This window comes from Hordeum vulgare, chromosome 2H, assembly GCF_904849725.1.
Source record: "Hordeum vulgare subsp. vulgare chromosome 2H, MorexV3_pseudomolecules_assembly, whole genome shotgun sequence".
Classification (NCBI taxonomy): domain Eukaryota; kingdom Viridiplantae; phylum Streptophyta; class Magnoliopsida; order Poales; family Poaceae; genus Hordeum; species Hordeum vulgare.
In genome coordinates, this window is record NC_058519.1 from 409028769 (window position 1) to 409040821 (window position 12053).

A 12053-nucleotide genomic window follows, 5' to 3' on the forward strand; every position below is an offset into this window, starting at 1 on the left:
CTACAACATGCAAGGGATGGAAAAGACCATTCCCGAGTTGTACTCGATGCTCAAGTCTGCAGAAGTAGAAATCAAGAAAGAGCATCAAGTGTTCATGGTCAACAAGACCACAAACTTCAAGAAAGGCAAGGGTAAGAAGAACTTCAAGAAAGACGGCAAAGACGTTGCCGCGCCCGGTAAGCAAGATGCCGGGAAGAAGAAAAAGAATGGACCCGAGCCCGAGACTGAGTGCTTCTATTGCAAGGGAAAAGGTCACTGGAAGCGGAACTGCCCCAAGTACTTAGCGGACAAGAAGGCCGGCAACGTTAAAGGTATATGTGATATACATGTTATTGATGTGTACCTTACCAGTGCTCGTAGTAGCTCCTGGGTATTTGATACCGGTGCTGTTGCTCACATTTGCAACTCAAAGCAGGAACTGCGGAATAAGCGGAGACTGGCCAAGGACGAGGTGATGATGTGCGTCGGGAATGGCTCCAAGGTCGATGTGATCGCCGTTGGCACGCTGCCTCTACATCTACCACCGGGATTAGTTTTAAACCTTAATAATTGATATTTAGTACCAGCTTTGAGCATGAATATTGTATCAGGGTCTTGCTTAATGCGAGACGACTACTCATTGAAGTAAGAGAATAATGGTTGTTCTATTTATATGAGTGATATGTTTTATGGTCATGCTCCGCTGGTGAATGGTTTATTCTTGATGAATCTCGATCGTGATGTTACACATATTCATAGTGTGAGTACCAAAATATGTAAAGTTGATAATGATAGTCCCATATACTCGTGGCACTGTCGCCTTGGTCATATCGGTGTTAAGCGCATGAAGAAGCTCCATACTGATGGACTATTAGAGTCTCTTGACTTTGAATCATTTGACACATGCGAACCGTGCTTCATTGGCAAGATGACTAAGACTCCATTCTTAGGAATAATGGAGAGAGCGACCGACTTATTGGAAATAATACATACTGACGTGTGTGGTCCAATTAACATTGAAGCTCGCGGTGGCTACCGTTATGTTCTCACTCTCACCGATGATTTGAGTAGGTATGGGTATATCTACTTGATGAAGCACAAATCTGAGACGTTTGAAAAGTTCAAAGAATTTTAGAGTGAGGTTGAGAATCAACGTGGCATGAAAATTAAGTGTCTACGATCTGACCGTGGAGGAGAATATTTGAGTCACGAGTTTGGCACACACCTAAGGAAGTGTGGAATCGTTTCACAACTGACGCCGCCTGGCACACCGCAACGCAACGGAGTGTTTGAACACCGTAATCGCACTTTATTAGATATGGTACGATCTATGATGTCTCTTATCGACTTACCGCTATCATTTTGGGAACACACATTAGAAACTGCAACATTCACTTTAGATAGGGAACCGTCTAAATCCGTTGAGACGACACCGTATGAACTATGGTTTGGCAAGAAACCTAAGCTGTAATTTCTTAAAGTTTGAGGCTGTGATGCTTATGTGAAGAAACTTCAACCAGAAAAGCTCGAAGCCAAAGTGGAGAAATGCGTATTCATAGGATATCCTAAGGAAATTATTGGGTATACCTTCTATCTTAGATCCGAAGGTAAAATCTTTGTTGCCAAGAACGGATCCTTTCTAAAGAAAGAGTTTCTCTCGAAAGAAGTAAGTGGGAGGAAAGTAGAACTTTATGAGGTAATTACACCCCCTCTCGAACCGGAAAGTAGCGTAGCACGGGAAATTGTTCGTGTGGCGCCTACACCAACTGAAGAGGAAGTTAATGATGATAATCATGAAGCTTCAGATCAAGTTGCTACTAAACCGCGAAGGTCCACAAGGGTACGCTCCACACCAGAGTGGTACGGCAACCCTGTGATGGAAATCATGTTGTTAGACAACGGTGAACCTTCGAACTATGAAGAAGAAATGGCGGGCCCGGATTCCAACAAATGGCTTGAGGCTATGAAATCCGAGATAGGATCCATGTATGAGAACAAAGTATGGACTTTGGTGGACTTGCCCGATGATCGGCGAGCCATAGAAATAAATGGATCTTCAAGAAGAAGACTGATGCAAACGGTAATGTGACCGTTTATAAAGGTCGACTTGTCGCAAAGGGTTTTCGACAAATTCAAGGAGATTACTATGAAGAGACTTTCTCCCCCGTAGCGAAGCTGAATTCAGTCCGGATCATGTTAGCAATTTCCGCTTTTCATGATTATGAAATTTGGCAAATGGACGTCAAAACAGCGTTCCTTAACGAGAATCTTAAGGAAGAGTTGTATATGATGCAACCAGAAGGTTTTGTCGACCCTAAGGGTGCTAACAAAGTGTGCAAGCTGCAGCGCTCCATCTATGTGCTGGTGCAAGCATCTCGGAGTTGGAACATTCGCTTTAATGAGGTGATTAAAGCGTTTGGGCTCATACAGGTTTATGGAGAAGCCTGTCTGTACAAGAAAGTGAGTGGGAGCTCTGTAGCTTTCCTCATACTGTATGTGGATGACATACTATTGAAGGGGAATAATATAGAGATGTTGGAGAGCATAAAGGCCTATTTGAACAAAAGTTTTTCGATGAAGGACCTTGGAGAAGCTGCATACATATTAGGCATCAAGATCTATAGAGATAGATCGAGACGCCTCATAGGTCTTTTGCAAAGTACATACCTTGATAAGATATTGAAGAAGTTCAATATGGAAAACTCAAAGAAAGGTTCTTGCCAGTTTTGCAAGGTATGAGATTGAATAAAACTCAGTCACCGATCACGGCAGCAGATCGAGAGAAGATGAGTACTATCCCCTACGCTTCAGCCGTAGGCTCTCTAATGTATGGCATGCTGTGTACCGGACCTGATATAAACCTTGCCGTAAGTTTGGTAGGGAGGTACCAAAGTGATCCCGGTATGGAACAATGGACAACGGTCAAGAATATCCTTAAGTACCTGAAGAGGACCAAGGAGATGTTTCTCGTTTATGGAGGTGACGAAGAACTCGTTGTAAAGGGTTACGTCGATGCTAGCTTCGACACAAATCCGGATGACTCTAAGTCACAGACCGGATACGTGTATGTTTTGAATGGTGGGGCAGTGAGCTGGTGCAGCAGCAAGCAAGAAATCGTGGCAGCATCTACATGTGAAGCGGAGTACATAACTGCTTCAGAAGCGGCTCATGAAGGAATTTTGATGAAGGAGCTCATCACCGACCTTGGAGTGGTTCCAAGCGCGTCGGGTCCAATGACACTCTTCTGTGATAACACTGGGCCATTGCCATAGCCAAGGAGCCCAGGTTTCACCGGAATACCAAGCACATCAAATGCCGCTACAACTCCATCCAGGACCATGTCCATAGTGGAGTAATAGATATTTTTAAAGTACACACGGATCTGAATGTTGCAGACCCGTTGACTAAACCTCTTCCTTGAGCAAAACATGATCAACACCATAATGATATGGGTGTTCGATACATCACGATGTAAATAGATTATTGACTCTAGTGCAAGTGGGAGACTGCTGGAAATATGCCCTAGAGGCAATAATAAAATGGTTATTGTCATATTTCCTTGTTCATGATAATCGTCTATTGTTCATGCTATAATTGTATTAACAAGAAACAGTAATACACGTGTGAATAAATAGATCACAACGTGTCCCTAGCAAGCCTCTAGTTGGCTAGCTCGTTGATCAATAGATCATAATGGTTTCCTGATCATGGGCATTATATGTGATTGATAACGGGATCACATCGTTGGGAGAATGATGTGATGGACAAGACCCAATCCTAAACATAGCACTAGATCGTATTGTTTGTATGCTAAAGCTTTTCTAATGTCAAGTGTGTTTTCCTTCGACCGTGAGATTGTGCTACTCCCGGATACCATAGGAGTGCTTTGGGTGTATCAAATGTCACAACGTAACTAGGTGACTATAAAGGTGCACTACGGGTACCTCCGAAAGTGTTTGTTGCGTTGGTACGAATTGAGATCGGGATTTGTCACTCTGTGTGATGGAGAGGTATCTCTGGGCCCACTCGGTAGAACATCATCATGAGCTCAATGTGACTAAGGAGTTAGTCACAAGATGACGTGCTACCGAACGAGTAAAGAGACTTACCGGTAACGAGATTGAACAAGGTATAGGTATACCGACGATCGAATCTCGGGCAAGTTCTATACCGACAGACAACGGGAATTGTATAAGAGATTAATTGAATCCTTGACATCCTGGTTCATACGATAAGCTCATAGTGGTACATGTGGGAACCACCATGGGTATCCAGATCCCGCTGATGGTTATTGGGCGGAGAGTTTCTCGGTCATGTCTGCATGCCTCCCGAACCCGTAGGGTCTACACACTTAATGTTCGATGACGCTAAGGTTATAGGGAATTGTTATACGAGGTTACCAAAGGTTGTTCGGAGTCTCAGATGAGATCCCGGACATCACGAGGAGCTCCGGAATGGTCCGGAGGTAAAGATTGATATATAGGATGGATGGTTTGGACGCCGGAAATGTTTCGGGCACCACCGACAAAGTGCCGGGACCACCTGAAGGGTTCCGGAGGCCCACCGGGAGGGGCCACAAGCCCCGGAGGGCCACGTAGGCCAAGTGCGGGAGGGAACCAGCCCCTAGGTGGGCTGGTGTGCCCCCCACACCCAGCCCATGCGCACCAAAGAGGGAGGGAGGGGAAACCCTAGGCGCTGGTGGGCCTAAGGCCCACCTAGGGGTGAGCCCCCCTCTCCCTGCCCTGGCCGCCGTCCCCTCTCCCATCTAGGCTGCCACACAACCTAGGGTGGGAACCCTAGGGGTGGCGCACCCCCCTCCCCTCCTCCTATATATAGAGAGGGTTTTGGGGCTGTTTTATACACAGTTTTCCATCTCCCTCGGTGCAGCCCTGCTTCCCTCCTTCCTCCTCTCCCATGGTGCTTGGCGAAGCCCTGCCGGGAGACCTCGTCTCTCCATCGACACCACGCTGTCGTGCTGCCATATATCTTACCCAACCTCTCCCTCCTCCTTGCTGGATAAAGGTGCGGGAGACGTCACCGGGCTGCACGTGTGTTGAACGCGGAGGTGCCGTGGTTCGGCACTAGATCGAATCACACCGCGAGCTGAATCGCCGCGAGTATGACTCCATCAACCGCGTTCTAGCAACGCTTCCGCTTAGCGATCTTCAAAAGTATGAAGATGCACTCACCCCTCTCTCGTTGCTGGTCTCTCCATAGGAAGATCTGAATATGGCGTAGGGAAATTTTGAATTTATGCTACGTTACCCAACATCTTCATCAACACCATGACCTCTCCGATGATGCGTGAGTAGTTCACCATAGACCTACGGGTCCATAGCTAGTATCTAGATGGCTTCTTCTCTCTCTTGGATCTTCAATACAAAGTTCTCCGTGATCTTCATGGAGATCTATCCGATGTAATCTTCTTTTGCGGTGTGTTTGTCGAGATCCGATGAATTGTGGATTTATGATCAGATTATCTATGAATCTTATTTGAGTTTCTTCTGATCTCTCTTATGCATGATTTCATATCCTTGTAATTCTCTTCGAGTTGTGGGTTTTGTTTAGCCAACTTGATCTATGATTCTTGCAATGGGAGAAGTGCTTGGTTTTGGGTTCATACCATGCGGTGAGCTCACCCAGTGACAGAAGGGGTAGCGAGGCACGCATCATGTTGTTGCCATCAAGGGTAAAAAGATGGGGTTTTCATCATTGGTTTGAGTTTATCCCTCTACATCATGTCATCTTGCTTAAGGCGTTACTCTGTTCGTCATGAACTCAATACACTAGATGCATGCTGGATAGCGGTTGATGTGTGGAGTAATAGTAGTAGATGCAGAGAGTATCGGTCTACTTATCTCGGACGTGATGCCTATATGTATGATCATTGCCTTAGATATCGTCATGACTTTGCGCGGTTCTATCAATTGCTCGACAATAATTTGTTCACCCACCGTAATATTTGCTATTTTGAGAAAAGCCTCTAGTGAACACTATGGCCCCCGGGTCTACTTCACACCATATTTTCCGCCTTACTCTTTTTTTCCATTGCACTTTCCGCCTTTAGATCTCACTTTGCAATCAATCTTGAAGGGATTGACAACCCCTTTATAGCGTTGGGTGCAAGCTCTTTTGTGTTTGCGCAGGTACTCTCGACTTGACGAGATTCTCCTACTGGATTGATACCTTGTTTCTCAAACTGAGGGAAATACTGACTGCTCCTGTGCTGCATCACTCTTTCCTCTTCAAGGGAAAAACCAACGCAAGCCAAGTCTCCGTCAACGTGCCAATTTCTGGCGCTGTTGTTCGAGAAGTAGCAGAAGGATTTCTGGCGTCGTTGCCGGGGAGGATCAAGTCAAGAACTCATCCAAGTAAGTTTCGCAAACTCATCTCTTGCATTTACTTTTTTGCCTCTCGTTTTCCTCTCCCCCACTTCTGAAAAACAAAAATTTACAAAAAAATTTGCCTTTTTCGTTCGCCCTTTTCTTTCGCTTGCTTTCTGTTCGCTTGTGTGCTTGCTTGCTTGCTGAAGTCATCATGACTGAAAACACCAAACTTTGTGACTTCTCGAATACTAATAATAATGATTTTATTAGTACTCCGATTGCTCCCGCCACTAGTGCGGAATCATACAAGATCAATGCTGCTTTGATGAATCTTGTTATGAAAGAGCAATTCTCCGGCCTTCCTAGTGAAGATGTCGCATCCCATCTTAATACCTTCATTGAGCTTTGTGATATGCAAAAGAAGAAAGATGTGGATAATGATGTGATTAAATTGAAGCTTTTTTCCTTTCTCGTTGCGAGATCGAGCAAAAACTTGGTTTTCATCTTTGCCCAAAAATAGTATTGATTCTTGGAACAAGTGCAGATGCTTACATATCCAAGTATTTTCCGCCGGCTAAGATTATCTCTCTCCGTAATGATATTATGAACATGTTGCACAATCTTGGGAGATAATGAAATTGATGATTAGAAATTGTCCCGCTCATGGCTTGAGTCTTTGGATGATTATACAATTCTTTTACGCTGGCTTGAATTTCGCTTCTAGAAATATCTTGGACTCCGCCTCGGGCGGAACGTTCATGGAAATCATGTTAGGAGAAGCTACAAAACTCCTAGACAATATCATGACGAACTACTCTCAGTGGCACACTGAAAGGTCACCTACTAGTAAGAAGGTACACGCTATAGAAGAAGTTAACTCGTTAAGTGCTAAGATGGATGAGTTAATGAATTTGGTTGCTAGTAGAAGTGCTCCTTTAGATCCTAATGATATGCCCTTGTCTTCCTTGATTGAGAGTAGCAACACTAGCTTGGACGTTAATTTTGTTGGTAGGAATAACTTTGGCAACAACAATGCTTTTAGAGGAAACTATGTTCCTAGGCCTTTTCCTAGTAACCCCTCTAATAACTTTGGCAACTCCTACAACAATACTCATGGAAATTACAATAGATTACCCTCTGATCTAGAGAGTAATATCAAAGAGTTTATCAACTCACAAAAGATTTTCAATGCGTCCATAGAGGGAAAACTACTCAAAATTGACGATTTGGCTAGGAGTGTTGATAGAATGTCTAGTGATATTGATGCTTTGAAAGTTAGATGTGCTCCTCCCAAGATCAATATGGATGAAACTTTGAAAGCTATGCGTGTTTACATGAGTGAGAGCAAAGAAAGAACCGCCCAAATTCATGCTAGAAATGAATGGCTTAAAAAGGCATGTTCTCGTGATAAGAATCACGAAGATCTTAAAGTGCTTGGTGTGACTCCCATTGAATCTTTGTTTTCTTGTGTCAAACCTAATGATGATGGGGATGTATATGAATCCACTTTGGTTGAAAAACGCCCCAATGATTCGGAGTCCATCTATCTTGATGCTAAAAGCATTGGAAGTGGAGTAGAAGATATTAAAACTTTGAGTAGTAATGAAATTACTACTTTGGATTTCAAGGAATTTAATTATGATAGTTTCTCCTTGATTGAATGCATTTCCTTGATGCAATCCATGCTAAACTCTCCACACGCTTATAGCCAAAACAAGGCCTTTACCGATCATATCGTCGAAGCTATGATAAAATCTCTTGAAGAGAAACTTGAATTGGAAGTTTCTATCCCTAGAAAGCTTCATGATGAGTGGGAACCTACTATGAAAATCAGAATAAAAAACTATGAATGCAATGCTTTGTGTGATTTGGGTGCTAGTGTTTCCGCGATTCAAAGTCTTTATGTGATGTTCTGGGTTTTAATGAGATTGAGGAGTGTTCTCTTAATTTGCATCATGCGGATTATACTGACAAGAAACCCATGGGAAGGATTTCATTGTGCTTGACATTGCAATCCTACATGCCCTATCATTCTTGGTAGACCTTTCCTAAGGACTATCGGTGCTATCATCGATTTGAAGGAAGGGAATATTAGATTTCAATTTCCTTTAGAGAAGGGCATGGAGCATTTTCCTAGAAATAAAATAAGATTGCCTTATGAATCCATGACGAGGGCTACTTATGGTTTGAGCACCAAAGACGACGATACGTGATTCTATCGCTTTATGCCTAACTAAGGGCGTTAAACAATAGCGCTTGTTGGGAGGCAACCCAATGAATTTATCCTTTTCTTTCTGTTTTGTTGCTTCCACACTATCATAATTCTGTTATGATTGTGTATTTTGTGTTTCTTTTTGTGTTTGAGACTAGCAAAACCTTTATGACTAGTCTTGGTGATGGTTGTTTGATCCTGCTGAAAAAAGACAGAAACTTTTCGCTCACGAGATTATTTTTCATTTTTATTCAGAAAGAGATTTTATGTTGATTCGTTTTGCTTCTGGTTGATATACCTTTTTACCAGAAGTATACGAAGTATACAGATTGCTACAGACTGGTCTGTTTTTGACAGATTCTGTTTTTGTTGAGTTGGCTGCTTGTTTTGATGAAACTATGGATAGTATCGGGGGGGGGGGGGGGGGTACTAGCCATGGAAAAGTGAGAATACAGTAATCTAACACCAATATGAATAGAAATCAAGATTGCTACAGTACCTAAAGAGGCGGTAGTTTGTTTTCTTGTGCTAATGATATCATGAGTTTCTGTTTTAGTTTTGTGTTGTGAAGTTTTCAAGTTTTGGGTGATGTTCTCATGGACAAAGGGATAAAGAGTGGAAAGAGCTCCAGCTTGGGGATGCCCAAGGCACCCCAAGCCAAATTCAAGGACACCAAAAAGCCTAAGCTTGGGGATGCCCCGGGAAGGCATCCCCTCTTTCGTCTTCGATCCATCGGTAACATTACTTGGAGCTATATTTTTATTCACCACATGATATGTGTTTTGCTTGGAGCGTCTTGTATCGTAGGAGTCTTTTATTTTTGTTGTGTCACAATCATCCTTGCTGCACACCTTTTTAGAGATACATGCACTCATCGTGAATTTGCTAGAATGCTCATTGTGCTTCACTTATATCTTTTGAGCCTAGATAATTTTGCTCTATGTGCTTCACTTAGATCTTTTAGAGCACGGCGGTGCGTGACTTGGTAGTTGGTTTGTGCTATGAAAGTAGTCCCAAAGGTGATAGGTGCCCAAAGTGGATACAAAAACCTCCATCTTCATGTGCATTGAGTAGAAAGAGAAGTTTTGATTCCTCTCAATTAGTTTTGAGACGTGGATTTGGTAATATTAAGAGTTATGTTAGTAGGGTGTTGTGAATCTAGAAATACTTGTTTTCAAGTTAGTGATTCTCGTAACATGCACGTATGGTGAACCGCTATGTTAGGAAGTCGGAGCATAATTGATCTATTGATTGTCATCCTTTGTTTTGCGGTCGGTATCGCGCAATGGTTAACACCTACCAACCCTTCCCCTAGGAGTATGCGTTTAGCACTTTGTTTCGATTACTAATAATTTTTTTCGCAATAAGTATGTGAGTTCTTCATGACTAATGTGAGTCCATGGTATAGATGCACTTTCACCTTCCACCATTACTAGCCTCTCTAGTACCGCGCAATTTTCGCCGGTGCACAAACCCACCATATGCCTTCCTCAAAACAGCCACCATACCTACCTACTATGGCATTTTCATAGCCATTCCGAGATATATTTCCATGCAACTCCCATCGTTCCGTCTCATGACTTGTGCCGTCACTCTCATATTGCCATTGCATGACCATATCCCGGTACACTGCCGGAGGCATTCCTTATAGAGTCATCATCGTTCTAAGCTTTGAGCTGTGAGTAAATAAAAGTGTGATGATCGTCATTATTAGAGCATTGTCCCATGTGAGGCAATAAAAAAAAGAGGCCAAAGAGCCCAAATAAAAAAAGAGAGAAAAAAAGAGAGGCCAAAGATCCCAAATAAAAAAAGAGAAAAAAGAGAGAAGGGACAATGCTACTATCTTCTTCCACACTTGTGCTTCATAATAGCACCATGTTCTTCATGATTGAGAGCCTCGTGTTTTGTCACCACCATATACTAGTGGGAATCTTTATTTTATAACTTGGCTTGTATATTCCAATGATGGGCTTCCTCAAAATTTCCCTAGGTCTTCGTGAGCAAGCCAAGTCTCCGTCAACGTGCCAATTTCTGGCGCTGTTGTTTGAGAAGTAGCACTTAGATATTACGCATCAAGATCTACTTCTCAAACAACAACGCCAGAAATTGACACATTGACGGAGACTTGCTTGCGTTGGTTTTTCCCTTGAAGAGGAAAGGGTGATGCAGCACAGGAGCAGTAAGTATTTCCCTCAATTTGAGAACCAAGGTATCAATCCAGTAGGAGAATCTCGTCAAGTCCAGAGTACCTGCGCAAACACAAAAGAGCTTGCACCCAACGCTATAAAGGGGTTGTCAATCCCTTCAAGAGTGATTGCAAAGTGAGATCTGAAGGCGGAAAGTGCAACGAAGTAAAAGAGTAAGGCTGAAAATATGGTGTGAAGTAGACCCGGGGGCCATAGTGTTCACTAGAGGCTTCTCTCAAAATAGCAAATATTACGGTGGGTGAACAAATTACTGTCGAGCAATTGGTAGAACCGCACAAAGTCATGATAATATCTAAGGCAAGGATCATACATATAGGCATCATGTCCGACATAAGTAGACCGATACTTTCTGCATATACTACTATTACTCCACACATCGACCGCTATCCAGCATGCATCTAGTGTATTGAGTTCATGACGAAGAGAGTAACACCTTAAGCAAGATGACATGATGTAGAGGGATAAAATCAAACCAATGATGAAACCCCATATTTTTACCCTTGATGGCAACAACATGATGCGTGCCTCGCTACCCCTTCTGTCACTGGGTGAGGTCACCGCACGGTATGAACCCAAAACCAAGCACTTCTCCCATTGCAAGTATCATATATCAAGCTGGCCAAACAAAACCCACAACTCAAAGAGAATTACAAGGATATGAAATCATGCATATAAGAGATCATAAGAAACTCAAATAAGATTCATAGATAATCTAATCATAAATCCACAATTCATTGGATCTCGACAAACACACTGCAAAAGAAGATTACATCAGATAGATCTCCATGAAGATCATGGAGAACTTTGTATTGAAGATCCAAGAGAGAGAAGAAGCCATCTAGCTACTAGCTATGGACCCGTAGGTCTATGGTGAACTACTCACGCATCATCGGAGAGGTCATGGTGTTGATGAAGAAGCCCTCCGTATTCGAACCCCCCCTCCGACGGGGCACCAGAACGTGCCCCAGATGGGATCTTGCGGAGACAGAAGCTTGCGGCGGCGGAAAAGTGTTTTCGTTGATCTCCTCATTTTTTCTAGAAGTTTTGGGAATATATAGGCGAAAGACCTAGGGCAGAGGAGGCCCAGGGAGCCCACAAGACTGGGAGGCCCGGCCCCCGTGGCCGCGCCATGAGGGCTTGTGGGGTCCCTGGTGGCCCCCTTCCTTGGTTATCAAGTTCCCCGATCGTCTTTGTTTCGGAAAAAATCTTTTTGGAAGTTTCGTTCCGTTTGGACTCCGTTTAAAATCCTTCTCTGAAAAGGGTCAAAAACACGGAAAAAACAGGAACTGGCACTTGGCATTGAGTTAAAAAGTTAGTCCCAAAAAAGAT